At 55.4% G+C, this 13,654-nt stretch overlaps 1 protein-coding gene across 2 annotated transcripts in view; it reads right to left on the bottom strand.

Moving 5' to 3' along the window:
- GLI2 (GLI family zinc finger 2) overlaps positions 1 to 13,654 on the bottom strand; it is a 242,664-nt gene that overhangs the window by 163,405 nt on the left and 65,605 nt on the right. The window lies entirely within an intron of this gene.

The following is a 13,654-nucleotide window of genomic DNA, read 5'->3' as shown; positions in this document are numbered from 1 at the left end:
GGAGGCTGGGGGTGACTCTCTGCTCAGGACAGGGTGGCCCCAAGCAGTGGTGGAGGGGGGGGGGCTGGTGTGTGGTGGGGAGGAGGCTGTTCCGAAGAAAGGCAAGGCGCTGTGGGGGCCAGGGTGGGAAGGGGACACCTGACGATGAAGGACCAGACACACCCGTGCACACAAGACCACGGACAAGGGAATGAGCCAGCACGCTTGTGAAGTGGGGGCCATCTGCCCCCTGGCAGCCGCCCAGCTGAGAAGTTCTAGCAAAGCAGGACCAAGGGAGTCTCAGTGTGACCCTGGGCTGGGTTCTCTTCCTCCCCAGGACACAGCCCAGCTGAGCGGGTCAGGCTGTTCTGGGTGTGCAGCTGGGCCGGTTCTGGGATGAGGGAGCTCAAGGACACACGGGCCACAGCATCTTCGGGGGGTGTCCGTTCCGCCCCCCCCTCCGCTGGGAAAAACTTTCAAAGGCCTCTCTTGCCCTCTCCATAGTCCCAAAGCAATGAAGTTCCTAGAATCAGGGTGGAGGGAAACACTGACTCTGTTTTTTGTTTCATTTTGTGTTTTTTAAGATCCCAGAAGCTTCTGGTTCCTCTTCGGGGACACATGCACAAAACCATGTCTGACCACCCACAGCCCTGCCGAGACATTTGGTCAGCGTTAGTGACACCAACAGGAGAGAGGCAGAGTCTCACGTTCCATGGCACACAGAATTCTCCTGAACACTCCCAAAGATGTCACGCAGGGCCTGGTGGCCGCCTCCTCAGGACCTCCCAGGGCTCCCAGAGGATGACGGCTGCCAAGGAACAGAGGACCCGTGTGTCTCTGGGTTCAGAGACCCCAACAGAATAAGGCCACGTGTTCCCACATCTTTGCTCAGGCCAAGGCCACGTGTTCCCACACCTTCACTCAGGCCTGGCAATGAATGGCAAGAAGCACGGCCACAGCTTTCAGCCTCTACCTGACAGGGGACGCTCACCTCCATCGCCATGCAAGAGTGGAGGATGGCACACACACACAGGTCCAGGTGAGGAGACAGGCCACCTGGGCCAGACCTAAGCAGGACAGCCTGGGAGGGAACATTCCAGAAAAAGGGAAAGAGGACAGAATGATGGCTCAGGAACAGAGAGAAGGGGTCCCCCAGGCTACCACTGCAGTCGGTCCTTTCAGAGCCCCCACGGGGGCAGCACTGTGACGGGGCCTCTGCCTCAGTGCTGAGCTCAGCCCTACCAGGGAGGACATGCCCGCCCCATGCAACAGACCAAGGAGCTGTCCCTGTGCTCACAGCGCTCAGAGTCCAGGTGTCTCCCCCATGGGCTCCACCCCAGCTGCTCCCGCGGCATCCCAACTTCCCCACACGGGGATGGCAGGGGAGTGCCCTGCCCCAGCTCATCAACCTCTCCACCCCCAGCAAGTGGTTTCCACCCTGCCTCATCAGCATTTCGGACAGACTCAGTGGTTTTCACAACCCTGGGAAAGGCAGGCCAACCCTGTCTCCCCAGCCGGGGGACCCAGACGACATTCTTCGCAGCACGGTCATTTCTCTGGGTACTTCCTGTCATGCCCAATTGGGCTGTCAGTTCCAGAAGAAATGGACCGTGTGTTGTCGGCTCAGAGCTATCGTGTGTGAGTGCGGGCCTGACATAGCTTGCATGGAGAAGAGTCTCCTTCTAGATGATGCTAACAACAGTCCAGAGCATGTAGAGGTTAGAACACAGCTCAGCATATGTGGAGTCCCAAAAAACATTTGTAAAAAGATGGAAAAGAGGCAGGGTAGCAGTGAGAGAGGAAGGTCTGAAAAGCAGAGAAATCCCTCAGAAGTCATCTGCATTTCTTCAGTGGGGATGGAATGCTTCAAGTCACAGGATGTAAGTCAATCTAGCAGAAGAGTATGTTTATTCCATGTCCCTCCCCTGCTCAAAGCCTTTCCATGGCTCTCTACTGCCCATAGTCCAAATTTCCCTGCATGCATCCAAGGCTCCCCACAGCCACTCAAAGCTCCCTTTCCAACTGCGTCTCTCCTCCTACCTCTTTGTGTGATGCCTCCTCTCATGCAGGTGCTCTGGTTTCTACCCTGCCCCTCACCCTCAGGCCTCTGCTCATGTCCCCTTCTCAGGGCCCTGTCCCACATGTCCCTCCTTCTTTAAGAAACCCTCCTTAACAGCACTACCCCTGGAACTTCTAGTCACTTCTCTAAGCTCCCCCCCACCGGCCCGGTACTTCTCGAAACCTTCATGTTCCCCCATGGGGAGCTCAAAAGGACCAGGAGGGAAAGGAGAGAGGCCTGGGCACCCAGATGTCACCCAAAGGAGGAGGCCCAGGGAAGAGAGGACCAGAGGAGTGCTCCCTACTTATGAAGAGCCAGAGCCCTGACTCCATTCACTGGCGAGTGTCCACAGGTGCCCAAAGCCCCCAAGGTATCCCCCTCCTGTCAACCGGCTGAAGCAAGGATGACATTTTTCTTTGGCCTGCCCAGCATCATAGGGGACCCATCCTCCCTTGCCCAGTCCCTACCGGCCAGGGAGGCTGACCCTCCCCTTACCAGCAAGTGTTCATAAGAGCACATGGCCAGGTCACAGTGACTGGCTCACAGGGTACAGAGGTTCCAAGGCAGGGTAATGAGAGTAGGCCCCGGACTTTTGCTAGAATCACCTGGAAGGAGAGGCTTCCCCCAGGAGAGCTCAGGGTGCCAGGCTCATATTCCCCTGTAGCAGTGCTTGACAACTGGTAAGGCGAGGCTGCCTGCATGCCAAGTGAGGGGCAAGCCGGCCGGGAGGACGGAGAGGAAGAGACCGTGTCCCAAAAGCATCTCTGGAATCTCGAGTTCAGCTGGTTGTGGCTGCCCAGTTACGGAGGCCACAAGATCCGTGTAAACTTGGGAAGGCCTGAGTGGGTTTCTCTCCCTTGCAAATGAGCGTCCTGACTCGGTTTCCATCAGAGAAGAGACATTGCTTCCGGCCGAGGTGCAGCTGTCTTCCTATAGCCTCACACATCACAAATGCCGCTCCTGAGGCTTAGTATTAAGTCCGGCCGTCAGCCCATCCCCCGTCGCCTCTGGCTGAGAGCCGGCCTGAGACAAGACAGAGGCTTGGGGAGAGGAAAAGGGGGCCCTGGAGCCACGGGCTGGGACTTGCTGAGGACAGGGTGAGGCTATGGGGTTGAGGAAGAGAGAACAGCGGAGGGAAGGAGCAAACCGGGGCCTCTGGGCCAGGACAGAGAAGGTGGGAGGGTGCAACTGCACCCCTCATGGTGCCGACCCTGGCCAGCAGTACCACTTCCCAGGAGCCACAGACTGCCTGGCACTCCCCCACACCCACCCCCCAATGCTGCTCTGAGGAGGGCTTGTATCATCCCTCATGTGCTGGGGACACCACTGATTGGTTAAAGCCCACCATTCCTGGGTGCCCACCCCAAGGCTGGGCTTGGGAGTCACAGTTCTACTTCTTACCGGACCTGTCACTTGCTCACCGTGCGGCCTTAGCTAACTGTTCCCTCTTTGGGCCTCAGTGGGCCCCATGGGCCCTGAAGCTCCTCATTCTCAGAAGCACAGAAGAAGCTGGCCCTCTCCAGCTGAGGGCTACCACCCATCCCTGAGCCCTGGTCCTTCCCAGCAAAGCACCTGACTCCCAACAGGACAGGGACCCGTGCCTCCCCACCCCAGGGGGCTCATCTACCTGGAGGAGCAGGTGGGGCTGGCGGGGCACCCTGGTTTGCGGGCTGGCCAGCTCTCCTGGCCCCGCCTGACCCCGACAGCCCCTGCTGCAGCTGGGCCCACAAAGCCTGCCACAATCAATTATTCAGAGACCGGGGGAGGACGGGGCCTGGTGATAAAGGACTGGAAGTTAGCTGGAGGCTGGTGCTCTTTCTAAAGTGATTTACTCAGCTCCCTCCAAACTCACACCCTTAATGTAATTATTTACTTTGTCATTAAACACCCTCCTTCCACTCCAATTATTTTTAGAGTTTCTGGAGCCTATAGACTTGGCTGGGGAGGCTGCTCATTGGCCAGGGGAACCGGGTCACGCCCTGAGGGACAGCGTGGCTCCCGCAGCCTGGGGACAGGCACTGGGGGCGCAGGCGGCACTAGGCCTGCCCCTCGTCCCCCCTAACTTCCTCGCTCCCCTCTTTCCCCCACCCCTTCTTCGGCCCTTCCTTCCTCCCTCTCTCCCTCTTTTTGAAATGGAGATATAATTCACATACCATACAATTCACCCTTCGGAAGTATACAATTCAGTGGTTTTTACTATATTTTCGGGGTTGTGCGACTGTCACGACAATGTAATTCCAGAACATGATCCAGAAAGGAGCTCCACATCCATTAGCAGTCCCTCCCCATTCCCTCCTGCCCTTCACTTTCTGCCTCTATGGATTTGCCTGTTTGGGAAAGTTCACATAAATGGAGTCCTATGATACGTGGCCCTCGGCGTCTGCCTGCTTTCACCGAGCGTAATGTCCTCGAGATTCACACATGTTGAAGCACAGTTCGGTACTGCGTTCCTTTTTGTGGCTGAATCATATTCCATGTGCGAATATACTGCTAGCGATAGCGAATATACTGCTATATTCGTTAGCTAGCTCATGGAACTCTGGGTTATTTCTGTTTGGGAGCTATTGTGAACCGTGTCACTGTGAACATCTGAACGTGAGTCTCGGTGTGGGTTGTGATTCCAGTTCTCTTGGGTCTGTACCTAAGAGCGAATGGCTGTCTCCTCTCTCCCTCCTCTTCCCCACCCCATCCTGGGCCCAGAGCTGGGGAAGCTAGGGCCTGGGATGTTGGCACTGTTGTGGGCCGCTGGCAAGTTCCGTATGGATCTGGCCGCTGATGATACAACCAGGAGCCGCCCAGGCCCTCTCAGGCAGGTGACACCACTGTCTCTTCACCCACATGCCAGACCCTCATGCCCTACGCAGCTGGCCAGGGGGCTTCATCACCCCCATTTCACAGATGAGGTGAGGGCAGCCCATGTTCGAACTTGGATGTGAACCCATGCTTGCCTGTCTCTGACTGAAGGTACCATTGCCTTCCTTTTCACCAACAGAGCCAGGAGAGATGTGACCCATGCGCCGACTCTGGGGACCACAAATGCAACGAGGGTCCCACCGGCGTCCAGCCTCAGAACTTGCAGAGGGAGCAATGTGTGTCTTGGGCAATTTGCACCTCCTTTTCTGACCCTCTTCCCATGAGAACTCCCAGGTACCCCGTGCCCTCAGGCTGTCCTGGGGCAGGGGCCTGCACCTGGTAACCCAGGCCACACAGAGGGAACTAGAACAACATGGGCCTCTGCATACACCTGCAGCCAAGGCAACACCTAAGTGGTGAATTTCAGGCAGAGTTGGGGAACACTTTCCTGTCCTGACAGCCCTCACACCACACAGGACCAGCTGCTTTGCCCCTCATGCAGCGTCCCCTGGACGTTCCTTCATGTCCACAATAGTGGGGACTCAGGAAGTTGCCCTCCTTGCCCATCAGTGTGCATTCAAAGAGGCACCAACAGAGCCACGGGACCTCGGCCTGCATGGTCGAATGGCACACATCCACGCAGGAGCCCAAGACACCCGCAGGCCTCACTCCCAAGCAGTCCTTCCCTGGTCCCACCAGTCCCAGGTCCACTGGCCATCCCTGCCCTGCCTGGCTGCCAGACCGAGGGACCCCTCCCCAGACTCCTTGTGTCCACTCTCTCCTCCCAAGACCCCTCTCCCCGCAGGGATCAATTCTGAGTGGACACTGACAATTTGGCAGGGGTCTGCCTTAAACCTATGTGACTGGTGCCCCGAGGCATGGTGACGAGAGGAGAGGCTAGACACCACACCTGACACAGAGGCAGGAGCCCCTCTCAGGCACAGTCTAGAGTGACATGGGCCAAATGCTCCCTCCCAAGCCCCTGCTCTCACACCAGGCCACTCTGCTGCCTCTTCTGCCCACCCTTGCCTCTTTGCACCTGGTGAAACCCTACAATGGTGAAATTCTGGTGAAATCTTTCAATGCCCAGTTCCGAGGCTACTTCCGCATGAAGCCTCCTGGACAGGATTGGTCACCGTCTCCCAAGCATCCCCTTAGTGCCCTGTTCTCTGTCCCCAGCTGTCTTCAACCAGGAGCTCCCAAAGGGCAAAAGTAGGGTTTCCACCTCACTCCATCTCAGATCAGGGTTCCAGAATTATCTGTAGAATGCACACACGAGCTCAGGGAACCCAGAGGCACCCAGGCCACCTCTGGAAGGCCATGGGTCCCCCTCCTCTTCCGGGAGCCCCACTTCCACCCCAAACACCCGGCCTGACTTCATTATCTTCAAAATGTTCCCAAGATCAGAGGCGGTTAGACCTGGCCACAAACATAAAATAAATTATCCCCCCACACCAATGATAAATGGTTCTATTAGCAAACCAGATTGTTAAACTCCGATATAACAGAACGCAGGAAACTGGGGCCCATCCATTCTCCCTCTGGCGCACACTGAGTTGTAAATAGGTTATTTTGTGTGTAAATAACACATTAAAACACAGCATTAGCTGTGTCTTTTGATAGAGAGGAAATTGTTACAAATAAATAATTCCGGACAGGAATGTAAAATAAGCCAGATTTAATAGTGCATGCCTGGTGCAGCCGTGTTAAACATGACGAAAATGATAAACCCCAGAATATACTAATAGTAAACTATGCACTGACATCAAAGTAATGAGACTGTATTTTTTACCAAGCTTTAGAAATGCTAAAATTAGTTTTGACAGAACCAAACGTCAGAAAAATGTTTCCAACATAAACACCATCAATTGGGGAAGCTGGGATTTGGGACAGGACGGGGGCAGGGCCTGGGAGCAGCTGGGTCCTATCCCATGGACAATTCCTGGCTCATTGGTTTCCGGCCCCAGGGGTGTCACCAAATGACCCTCGGGTGCCCTCAGGTCTCTGGACCTTGGCTTTCACATCTGTAAAATGAACAGATCTGAACAAGATGATCTCTCAGGCTCCTCCCAGTTCTGTAATTGGAAATGGCTTTGAAGCTTTCTACAACTCTGCAATAGTTAAACATGTACAATGGACCACAAGATGCGAGGTCGTGTCTACCAGGAGTGGCCAAGGCCTCGGGGAGCAAACAGGAGCTGGAGCCACCAAGGACGGCCCTCAGGGGCTTCCATTCCCTGGGGGCAGAGCTCACAAGGCGCCAGTCAGAAACACACATGGGGTCTGAAGTGGAAATGTGTGTGCGCTGGCCTCTGAAACCAAGGGGGGAAAGGCCAGGTTAGCCGGCAGAAGGCTCCAAGAGCATAGACCTGGGGCTGGGCCTTGAACACTGAGCCGAGGTGGGGCAGGGGTTGCTGTGTTGGGGCCAAAGTGGGGCACCTGCTCTGATGTAGAAAGCAGCTGCTTTGCTTGTTGTGTAAGATTTATTTATTTTCAGAGAGGGAGGGGAAGAATCTGGAGCAGACATCCCCCTGAACATGGAGCCCGATAGAGGGCTCGATCCCTTGACCCCGAGGTCATGACCTGAGCCGAAAGCAAGACTCAGGTGCTCAGCCAACAGGGCCATTTTGAGTGACGTTCAGAGCGACCTTTAAAAGAGCCTGAGGTCTCAGGGAGGCATGAGACCATGAGACGCAAGAGGAATGGACATTCACTTTCGTGTCACTAACATTTATTTTGTCGCTACGCAGACCCTCTGATGGTCATTCTCTAAACACTCTTCCATTTCAGCTCCCTAGAACCAGGTGTAGTGCCCATCACCACCTCCACTCTACAGACTTGAGAAAAGTTAGCTCCAGAGCACACCACGAACAGTGGGGAGCTTGGAATAGCCCAGGTCCTTCCTACCCTATTCCGCTGGGGACCGGAAGGAGTCTCCAACCCTCACCTCGGCCCCAGGGGCCCCGACCCTCCAGTGCAGCCCTGGAGCATGGGGCCAGGGTGTCATTAAGTCATTCAGAGGCTCCCCCCTCCCCCCACCCCGGAAAACACCCGGATGGTTGCACTGCATCCCACTTCCTGGGTGCAGGGAGCCGTTAGGGAGGACTGAGCTCTGTTCTTGGACAAAGTCTGATGGGAACTGGCTGTTCCATGTGGCTGGGCCATTAAAACCAACTCCGCAACAGTGACAACAGCCATCCTAAAAATCACTTAAATAAGAATAATTGCCCACTTAGTCACACCTGAGCAAATCCTCCAGCCCAAGGCGGAAGTGTGTGGCCCCTGAGAAGCCGTCCAGGTAGGCCAGGGAGGCTGGCCTGCTCAGCGAGCTGCAAAGGGCCTCTGGAGGGCCAAGGAGCAGGCCAGCCCAACTGATCCTGGCCCTTGGGGACCTCAGGGGCAGCAGGCCACATCAGCCCACTCGTATGCACCTGGCACTACCGCATCAGACTCCCCTCCCTCCCCAATCGTTTATCAGGTGTCTGCCTTGCTGGGGGTGCGGGGGAGGTCAACAAAAAAATGCCGTGCCCCTAGGGCATCCTAGGGGGATGGCCCAGAAACAGAGAGAGGGCAAAGACACCAGGGACTCAGAGGCAGTTATAAATGACAGGGCACAGTAAGGTCCAGGTGACCTGGGTACATTTCCTTACCCTGGCATCTCAGCGAGAATGCGCAACACCTGGCTTGGTTATAGACCCTGGTATTTACGCAGTATTCCAAGACTGACAGGAATGGCTCACCTCTGGAAGAAAGTTTCGAAGAAGCCAGCAGGGCCAGTGAATTAGATGTAGGGGTGGCTGGGCAGTGGGGGGCACAGAAGTTCCCTGCAGCAAGGAGCCATGTGCCGAGAGTCACCCAGTCCTCAAGCCTGGTGGACAGGCAGGTCACTGCCCAGTCCGTGTGAACCAGCGGCACCCCGTTAGTGCGCCCTCCTCTAGGGATACACGCCCTGCCTCAGACCAGCAGCACCCTGTGTCAACACCCACGCCCAGGCCCCGGCTGCGGGATATTCCATTCCTGGAGGTCTGGAGTGGCCTGGGGATCTGCATTTAATACCGCTGTCTCATGGGATGCTGGGGCTTGACCAGATTCGGCAACCTCTGGTCTGACCCCACCCTCTAGTGTACATGGGAGAAGGCTGAGTGGGCAAGGCCAGCGACCCACTCAGGTCACCTACCCAGGACAGCCTGGGGTAATGCAGTAAAGCAGGACATCCACTCAGGCCCGATCTCCAGCCTAGGGCTCCCTCCACCACTCTCGAGGAGGAAGACAGCAGAGATCTGGTCTTCCTACCCCCTGTCCAGCCTCAACAAGTCAACTAGCAAGAGTCACCAGTGAAGGGAAGACTTTTTAAGTCAGACAAAGTCTCCAGGGCCTAGACAAGGAAAACTAGCAATTGTTCATAAAGCAGAGCCTTAACTTGGGCCTCACACAGACCTCGCTTAGTGCCTGCCGCTTTATAGCATTCGACACAAGTAATTCTCACAATGCTGTGAGGTAGGGATCATGACTGTGTCCATTTTGCAGATTTGGAAATGGAGGTTCAGATGCGCCCAAGGTTAGCAGAGCAGGGCCTTACCAGGGTGGTGTGGCTCTAGGGTCTGAGCTGTTTCCTACTGCTTCTCTGTGCCCCCCTGGGAGAAGAGCAGCGATGGGAGCAGCCACTCCCTATGAAGTGCCCTGGGCCAGGCCAGTGTGAGCACATGCCGTTTCCTGTAACTGTCCCCTAGCAGCTCCACATGCAGCTAGAACACAGAGGGCCCAACACTTAATAAGGGCATCAGAATCCCCACCTTGCTGGGCCCCACTCCCGGAAGCAGTGCTCCTGGAGGCCTGGGGGCAGGGGGGCTGTGCCTAACTCCCAGGGATGCTCCTACTGCTGGTGGGGGACCACACGGGGAGGACCCTGGTCCAGCACATGGTGGGCGCTCTGCGACAGTAAGATGGGGCCACTGTAGGCGCCTCACAGAGTTTCTAAAGCCTGTCTGGCTGTATGACCTCAGGGACTTAGCAAAGCTCTCAGACCAAGACTCAGTTCCAAGTTTTATGGCTCCAGACTTTCCAGTTGTCCCAGCCCGGAGGCCTGGAGTAGTTGGGTCCTTGGTGCTTAGCCGAGGCACACAGACAGGTTGAGGCATATTTTTGGAAAAGAAAACCCACTGTTGCAGAGGAAAATACGACAGTGTTTGGGCAGTTTTGGTGAAAAGCAATGAAAAACATCTGAATCAAATTGCCTTTAAAATTACGCCATTTTAAAAATTAAAAGGGAAAAAAGCTCTGGGCCAAAATGTGATTTTAAAAAAGATTTATGGCCTCCAAAGCATTAACACCACAGTTCAAGAGGCTGGGAAAAGACCCACCGGCCTGGGCTTCTGCTGTCTGCTCCCGCCAGACAGGTGATTCACGGAAGCTGCTCCCAGTCTGACCACAAGTCCTGCTTCGCCCTCTGCCACTGCCCTGTTCTGCTGTGCATATGTGGGCTCAGAGAGGTAAGGACTCCAAGTGGCCACGCCCAGCTCCCAGCAGGTCCGGCCTCGTGATACCTAAGGGAGGTAAAGCAACAAGGACCAGGCAGCCCAGGGGACTTTTTAGGTTCCTCTGCAAGTAAGTCATGGCCCCAGATCTCAAAGAACTAGCCGTCTGGAAGAGTGAAGGTGCAGTCAGCCTGTTGGACAGAAGAGTGACTTGCTATTCCTGGTGTGGAGACTGGACAGGTATCATCAGGTCTCAGTGGACTGGGCTTTAACGCCCAAATCACCCAACAACAGTCTAAAATCACCATCGGAAAGCAAATACCAATAAAGACTCTCACTGTGTTACAGGGAGAGATGGAGCCTCAGACCTTGCTCTCTGTTAAAGCAGCAGGTAACCCTGGGCAAGTCCCTTCCCTACCTTGTCTCAGTCTCATTTACAAAACGAAGAGGCTCCGAGCACGCATGAAATAGATGTGCCTGTCACCTCAGCCTCGTGCCCAGCAGCTCCATGTGCTGGGAGAAGTCCAACAACAGGCTCTGGCAGAAGACGGCAGGAGCACACAGCCCGGATTTGTAGGGTTTGCCAATCTTCCTGCCTTAACTACTCCCACTGTGGCCAACTTCTAGTTACCAACCTAACGTCAAGAGCGGAAGAAGTGGACAATATCTACATTCTATTCATATAAGTCAGCAGGGGCTGGCTCTAGCCCAATGCTGTTCTCAGAGAAGTTAACAGTCTCATAGAGGGTTCTAGAAGGCCGAAGGTCCTTAAGAATCAAAGGAATAAGCTTCCTGAAGGCACTGTCCATTACCCTGAGTCCTATCTGGGTGACCACCGCTAATGGTACTTCCAAGTAATCTAAAAGTTGTGACAGAGGTAAGATATGGTTTGTACCCTGCTTTTTTCACCTACTATTAGAACATAGGCACATCCTCCCCCCACATTATTATAAAGTCTTGATAAACATTTTCAGTGGCTGCATAATGTTCTATTCAACAAATGTTCTACAGTTTGATTTAGAGGTCTCCTCTCCTGGAACACACAAGCTGAGTGTTTGTGGCTTATCACACATCAGTCCAGAGGATGACTGAGTCTTGTCCGAGAATGTGGGAGCACCGTGGTGAGCAACCAGCCACCATGACAAAGGGACCAGATCCTACAAACTGGCAGGGTTGCGAGGTCCAGACGTGTGTGTGGGGTGGAGAGAGGGGTAGCCTATATTCCAGGCCACCTTCTGACCCCTTGATCCAATGTCACCCCATTCCTGGTTCCAGGGGCTTTGACCCTGCCACTGGGATTATATGGCTCTGGTTCTGAGAAGGAACATACCTCTGTAGGCAAAAATATTTCATTTCCTTGTGATTTTCCTACTGTGAAAAACCAGAAACCGCCTTAAGTGTTCAGTATTGGAAGACTGTCACAAGATCATGAAGACTTTGGAGGACATCTGGGGAAATGGGGCCCAGAATGGAAAAGGGCACAGCCCTGGGGATGAGGCTGCAATTAAGACCCACGCCAGTCCCCTCTGGGCAGCACCACTGGGCCTCCCCAAACCCCCACCCATGGAACATGGTGTCATGGTCCACTAGCACCATTGCCCCAGTTCCAAGATACCCCGTTCCAAGGGAGGGGGCGGTGAGGGGGGGTCCACAGGGCTAGCTGCTCCTGATTCGAGACTTATTTCAAAGACAGGTCGCAACCACCCTCTGCTGGAAACGAGTCCACCAAGTGCTCCTCTGGGGCTGGGGAATGAGGGGACAAAGGCCTGCCGGGGCAGGCAGGGGCAGCATCCAAGGGTGAGGGTGCGGGTAGGGAAGAGTGGGATTGGATGCCTCCGTGGAACCACTGTCCCCCAAGCTAGAGGCCTGCTGCCCGTTCCCCCAGATTGAGATCCCCTCCAGCATTCGCTATTATTGCCCATTGGTGACAACCAGGTCTGACGCTAGAGGGGCTTCCCCCAATTACAGCCTAATCACTGTCTAATTACTGCCTAGGTCTGTTCTCTGCTGCTGCAGATGGCAGTAAATCTCCCTGTGTGGCAGTTCCCCAGCAGCTCATGGCTGGGGAGAGGCTGACCCAGGCCGAGGCAGGGAGAGCAGAGAGCTCAGGGGCAGGCCAGAGACGCACTGAGGCCCAGGCTTGCCAGAGTTGCCTCAGGCCACTCTGAGAGCCCTATGTCTGTCCATCAGGGAGAGAGGGACAGCTTGAGCAGTCCCCACAGGACAGGGTTAGCCGTGGAGAAGGAACAGATCACATGCAGACATAGCCAGGCCTGGAACGAGCCAGCCCGAGGACCAGGCCACTGGACCTCCCACTCTCAGCCTCCCCTCCCTGCTCCTCCCTGCCCTCTTCTGACACTACCCTGCGTGGGGAGCCCCCCTTGGGCTTTGGCTCCTTCCTCCACCGCAGCTGGTAGCAGAGGGAGGCACAGGGGTCCAGGGGCAACATCCTAGTAGGGAGGCCAAACGCCCACCTCCCCATGGGAGCAAGAAGCTTGGGCTCCGTTCTTCCTCTCCAGACTTGGGCTACAGGGCCTGATAATAGCCTCCAACTGAGAATCATGGGCGGGGATGAGGGATGGAATAAAAACAAATGTGGTAACACCGACCCAGACAGAGGTCCTCCAGTTCACTCCTAGAAACACTAGCTCCCTCCTCCCGCTCCGAGCTTCTGCCGATTCCCTGCGCTCCAGCCACCAGATGCACCAGGCGCCAGGCGTGGACCAGGAACGCCAGGCGTGGACCAGGAACACCAGCCTCACCTGAGTTCCGGTGGGAAATGCAGAAACTCCGCCCCACCTGCCAGACAGGCTCAACTGGGCTCCGCACTTGGGCAAGCCCCGCCCCCGCCGCATGTGTGAGCGCATCAAAGCATGAGAAGCCCCGCCCATGCTTGCACACCAGAGCCATGAGGGCCTCTCTGCCCCCAGTTGCTCCCTGAGCTGTGCCTGAGCGGCAGGAGCAACAGGCCATGACTAAATGCACTTGAATAAAAAGGGAAAGAAAAGAAATCTCAGACTCTCCATTCCTCAGAGACAGAAATAGTTCTGCGGCCTCCAGATGGACTACGCGCACGCAAGGGGAGGTCTCCCCTTCCCGCCAAACTTTCCCGATGGGATGCTGGCACGGACCAGTGGAAACCAGAGACTATTTCTCTTCGGGGCAGTAAATGAGAGGCTGTGGCTCGTGGAGTCCTTCTGTTATAATTAAGTTGGCCAGAAATTCACCTAAGGATACTAAATTCCGTACCTGACCCTCTAATTACAGCCAGAAGGGATCAGGAGACAAT

This window comes from Mustela nigripes, chromosome 3 (assembly GCF_022355385.1).
Source record: "Mustela nigripes isolate SB6536 chromosome 3, MUSNIG.SB6536, whole genome shotgun sequence".
NCBI lineage: Eukaryota > Metazoa > Chordata > Mammalia > Carnivora > Mustelidae > Mustela > Mustela nigripes.
Note: the sequence above shows the minus strand (reverse complement) of the source record. Positions and strands in the feature narration are given on the sequence as shown.